General features: G+C 41.7%; 1 long non-coding RNA gene across 1 annotated transcript; it reads right to left on the minus strand.

Annotated features, from left to right (window-relative positions):
* Positions 1-802: 802 nt before the first annotated feature.
* LOC129059599 (uncharacterized) lies at positions 803-5,158 on the minus strand. Its single transcript, XR_008525596.1, has 3 exons — positions 5,058-5,158; positions 2,616-2,714; positions 803-1,003 (listed from the first exon to the last, which is right to left on the minus strand). It is a non-coding gene; the product is annotated as an uncharacterized LOC129059599 (long non-coding RNA).
* Between the last annotated feature and the right edge of the window lie 416 nt (positions 5,159-5,574).

The following is a 5,574-nucleotide window of genomic DNA, read 5'->3' on the forward strand; positions in this document are numbered from 1 at the left end:
TGTGCCTTTGCTTTTTCATCTGTAAAATGGGATTAATATTGGTACTTAACTCACAGCTTTTTTTGGGGTAATGATGAAATAAGATAATGAATGAGAAGGGCATAGACGATACTTGCTAGTTTTATTACGACCATTTACTTCTTTTCCAATTACATTAATGCTTTTCCCTTGTGGTTAACCCCCACATAGCCTTATTCTTCTGAGATCCTCTTCCACTGGACTCTGCTCTTTTATTAAATAAAGAAATTAGATTCAGAGATGGCCTCCCACTCCCAGCCTTGAACTCGAGTTGAATCTCCCTAGAGAGGGCCCCAGGCTGGGGAATGGTGGAGATGCCTGCTTTGTGCTATGGGGCCCTGGTTTTTATGCTGACAGCCTACGTGCCTGGAGAAGTGTCTGGAACTTCAAGTTGACATTTGCAATGTGTCAAAGCCCTGAGCATTTCCTTTCTAACCGAGCCCTAGGAAACCTCCGGGCCCAATGTATTAAGCACATGAAGAACTCAGGGCCCAATGTATTAAGCAAATGAAGAAAAAGCAGCCGTGTTTGGGCTGTAAGTCATGCTGATGGATATAGCACTCCAATCCTGCCTACTATATCTGTGTAGGTATTGAACATCCAAAGATCTGTTCCATATAACTTTTCAAGTGAAAAAAAAATATCAGCAAGCCTCATAACAAGAAAATAATTGCAGGAGCAAAATGACAATGTTTGGCAGTGCTGCAAAAGTGCTTGGAAGAATTTGAGGAAATATCTGTACCTGAAATACAAGTTGTGCCTCATCTTCTATTAAGTTGAAACATAATATTTAATGTTGCTTTTAATCTGGATTATTTAAGATTCTTAGATTCAAGATTCTATGACATTATCCAAAGGCACTTCTCTTAGGAAGTCTCTCTGTTCCCGCTGGTTTCCAACAGTGGGAGGTGGGATGGGTGACATCTGCAGATAAAATCAGGCCGTGCTGTTGAACAGTTGGCAAATCCAAGTGATTCTCTTCTCCCTGGAATAGGTGCAGGGTTGCATATTAATTTGCAATTACTCATAAAGTAGACAGCAAAGGCTTCTCTTTTGTCAACACTTAGACATACAAATTAGGTAATATTGAATGGGCAATGAATATTTCATTTCCACCTTGCCTCCTGGTGCCAATCACTGTAAATGAGGTTAGATTAATATCCGAAGTGACTCACACTCCGTTAGGTATCCAAGTCTGGGCCCCTTAGACTCGCTCTATTTTGGCCTTAATTTGTCAGCTGAATTTTGTTAGTGACTATGCAAGACAGAAGCAGGAACACATAGTTTACCTCAACTTTATGCTGGACATGAACTTCAGTGTTTCAAAGTGATCTTTGGTTCTGATAATATGGCAGAGCAAACTTGTACAAAGGATGAATAAAAAATAGAAATAGAATTTTTAAAAATACTCTGGCATAAAAGAAAATATCCCCAGGTACAGAATTGAAGAGAGAAATCAAAACCAGGGCAGTAATGGAGAGTTGGTATTTCAGCAAAATTTTCTGACCCAGATATAAGCCCTAAGAGCTGAAGGTTGGGGATTTAACACCCACTGGGGTACAGGAAATGTGGCCTCAAGCCCTTGCTAGGTAGGGAAAATAGAACTGAGCTTCAGCATAAAGCCATGAGCCTTGAAAAGTTGCATTGTCCGTGGGATGGTGACTACAAAAACTCCACATCTGAGTCCAGGAAAGAAGCAAGTAAGCTTGCCACCCATCTAGAACCCCAGTTAAAAAAAAAAGAAAAAGAAAAAGAAGCTGTGTCCGAAAGATCAAAACCCCAGGTCTGGGCCACATATGGGCATGGTATCTAAATGTATACCAGTGATAAGTTAGCATAGATTGCCTAAGTCTATGAGACCCCTAGAATATAATAGGGGAAATTGTGAAACTGCATTGTTGGGACATTTTTACAAATCAGGGCATGAAGTACTCACACCCAGAAATTTACCATCATAAGGAAGATACTAAATGCTTCAAAAGGATAATTAACACCTTAAAGATTCCAAATAATAGAAATATCTTTATGAGACTATAAAATAAGAGCATTTAAAATTATTAAAGATAGAAGAAGTAGTATGATACAAGAAGCAGAAAATTCAAAAGAAACATATAAATAGGACTCATGCATAAGTTGGTTTGCCCAGCACGGAGGGATTTCTCAGGAGACAAGGTTCTCAATACTAAGGGAGACTCTCATTAGGCAAAGCATGTGGTGGTCATGTTACTTCCACTGGGTAACCAAAGAGATTTTAATGAAGAGACCGTTTACAAACGTGTGGACAGAGTTTGGGGAAAGCAGCAAGTTTGTGGTTAGCGCCCTAGACCTAACCACAGGGAGCCACTACTACCAACTCTGGGAGGGAAACGGCCAACAGAAGGCAGGACTAACTTGCAGCTCCCACTCGGACAGACAGAGCAGCGTGTGGAGACCCACATCGTAAACTTTTGCTCCATTACTACCCTCAAGTCTGAAGGGGCAAGGAGAGGATGCCATTACTGAAACTCTGAGAAATAAGCCCCATGGAGAAGCCCTTAATGGAAGGAAATGGGAAAGAAGCAAGGAGAATAAGCACACCATTTTCACTCTCCACCTACCTTCCCTTTGAACTCCTGTTGAGACCTCCCATGGGCCAGACTCAGCTAAAAGCCAGAGAGCAAAGAAGTTCTTTGACCTAGTCTACATAGGCCAGCCTCCTGAAACACAGATCAAGAAGGGTGCAGAATGGATCTTGAAGGGTAAAGGAAAAACAATCGGGACAAAAGCACAATGAAATTGACCATCTGAATACCTGTATATAAAACCTTGCAAGTTAAAGCAGGTTGTGCAAAACCAGAATTAGGAGGAAAACAGCAGGCTAAAAGTTAGAAGAGCTGAGCCCTGGTGACACCTTTGGTATTTACAATCAGTGTGACTTTGAGAAAGTGTCTTTGTTTACTCAAGCTTCTTTATTATTAATTAAGAATGAGGCTGGGCATGGTGGCTTATGCCTGTAATTCTAGCACTTTGGGAGGTCGAAGCAGGTGAATCACTTGAGCGCAGGAGTTTGAGACCAGCCTGGGCAACGTGCCAAGACCCTGTCTCTACCAAAAAAAATACAAAAATTAGCCAGGCCTGGTGGCACACACCTGTAGTCCAGCTACTCGGGAGGCTGAAATAGGAGAATCGCAAGCACCTGGGGAGGTCAAGCTTGCAGTGAGCCATGATTGTGCCACTGTACTCCAGCCTGGGTGACAGAGTGAGATGCTGTCTAAAAAAATAAAAAATTCACAGTGAAATTGTTCTAGAATAGAAGTCTCACACTGGAAGCCCTTGGATCAAATCTTAGTGGAGTATATTGTTTACAGTATGTTTTAGACTAAATCTGAATAATTCAATAACATTGAAAAATTGAGGAAAATTCATAAAATAATGTGGATTTCTAGCTTTCTTTATGTTTTCGTTTGGCAACAATTGTCTAAAGGCAAGGCCCTCACTCCCAGTTCTACACCGACCATCCCTTCTGGCCCACTTCACTCATTTCTGTTACCTGCCTGCAGCCCTGTGGGAACTGGTATTTGCAACCTTGAATAGCACTTTCAGCTTTCAGGTTTAACAATCTGTGAAATTTAAGGCATCACTGTAGGTTTTGACTATGAACATAGGCTTTCTGAGTTTTTTAATCGAGGTGGATTGGGAAGTTGGCAGGTGGCTTTTTGCATATCTTCCTTTACATCTTAAACACAGCACATATGCAGTTTTATGAAGCATATGGTTTTCCATGTGCATAACTACACTTTGTTGATTTTTCCTTTTCCTGAGTTCTCCAAAAGCCCAGTAGAATAAACACAAGCTGCCACTTGGAAAACAATTCTGAAGAAAAGCCCAGCTGGGGAGAAAAAGTGAGGCAATCCAAAAAGCTGCCAAGTGACCACATTTCTGGTGTAAGTTTTTACAGTTCACAGAGACCATGACTCTTTTCTCCCCTTGGCATGATATATGATGAGCATGGTGTCAGACAGCTCATGGTGACATTGCTTTTGCTCTTTGGGCTTGTGGCAGGGAATGGGTGGAAAAGGCAAATTCAACCTCTCTGTGGCAGACCTTGATTGGAAACAACATGTGAACGTTTTACCTGGTGATGAGCCCCGAGTTTTACATCAGCCAACAGCCATGGCAACAGATGACAGAAAAAAAGGGAATCTTTTCCAGGCTTGGAGAAAGATAAACCCGAAAAGGAGTTTTTCCCTATAGACCAGCTCTGCTTATAAGATACTCACTGTGAGTTGTCAGGTTAGGGAACTTTGAGGTAAACATTAATGAGAATCGCACTAACTTTCCCTGAGGGACCAAGAAACTGGGATTCTCTAGCCAACATTTTGTCCTGAGAACGACTGCTCACCCAGCTCCATGCAGGATTTTCCCCTCAGCCCATCCCTCAGGGCTTACCCTGTGCACAGTTTCAGCTACTACTGGAAAATGACTCACCCAAAGAATTAAAGTGTTGAAATAGATGCCTCTAACTCCTTTGCTAGAATAAACAAGGATTGTGGGTAGAATATAAATTATTAAAAGGTATTAACTTTCTCCTGGACAAGTCTGGTGCTAGTTAATCACCTTTGCCTCGAGGAAAGGTAAATGGGTTGTGCGTGTTGCAGGCTGAACTGGCACCTGACGAAATTGTGAAGTATCAAAGTTTGTCTTGATGATTCCTGTTCCAGAACATCTCCTATTCCCTTTCTGGAGTCCCTTTTGTTGTCCACCATTTCCCATTCCTGTGCCTTCCTGTTGTGCACCTGGTATCTCCTATTAGCTTTATATGCCTGTCTCCCCTCCAAGTGCAGCTGTCCCCTGGCCCTTACCAAGGCTCACTTCTTCTCTGTGCCACTATGTCAATGAGATTTCATGATGGATAGGGTGATTATATAATTTAGTATCCAAAATTGGACACGTTTGAGAGTAAAAGAGAGTTATTAATAATCGTCATAGTCTGTTTGGGCCACTGTTAATAAAATAGTATGGACTGGGTAGCTTATAAGCAACAGACATGTCTTTCTTACAGTTCTGGGGCCTGGGAAGTCCAAGATCAAGATGCTGGCAGATTCAGTGTCTGGTGAGGGCCTGCTTTCTGATTCATAGATGGTGCCTTCTCACTGTGTCCTCACATGGTGGAAGGGGCAAACAAGCCTCTTTGGGCCTCTTTTATGAGGAAACAATCCCATTCATGAGTGTGGAACCTTGCAAAATGCCCCACCTTCTAATACTATCACCTTGGGAGCTAGAATTTCAACCTATGAATTTTTAGGGGGACATAAACTTCACATCATATCAATCATTATACCTACAAGACAACATTTTAGTCCACCCCCGAGAGTATATTTGTATTTCCACAGGGTGTTCTAATGATATTTTGTCTTGACTCAGAAAGGGACCCTTAAGGTTGAAGATTCTGATATTCTGACATAGTAGCAGGTGAGCTCAACAATTTGGGGGCAGGTAAGGCTTTTGTAGCAAATCAAAGCAAACCATGTAAGTGTCTAGGGAGTCCCATTTAGAAATAAATAAATCTAACACCTA

The sequence above is a fragment of the Pongo abelii genome, chromosome 4 (assembly GCF_028885655.2).
Source record: "Pongo abelii isolate AG06213 chromosome 4, NHGRI_mPonAbe1-v2.0_pri, whole genome shotgun sequence".
NCBI lineage: Eukaryota > Metazoa > Chordata > Mammalia > Primates > Hominidae > Pongo > Pongo abelii.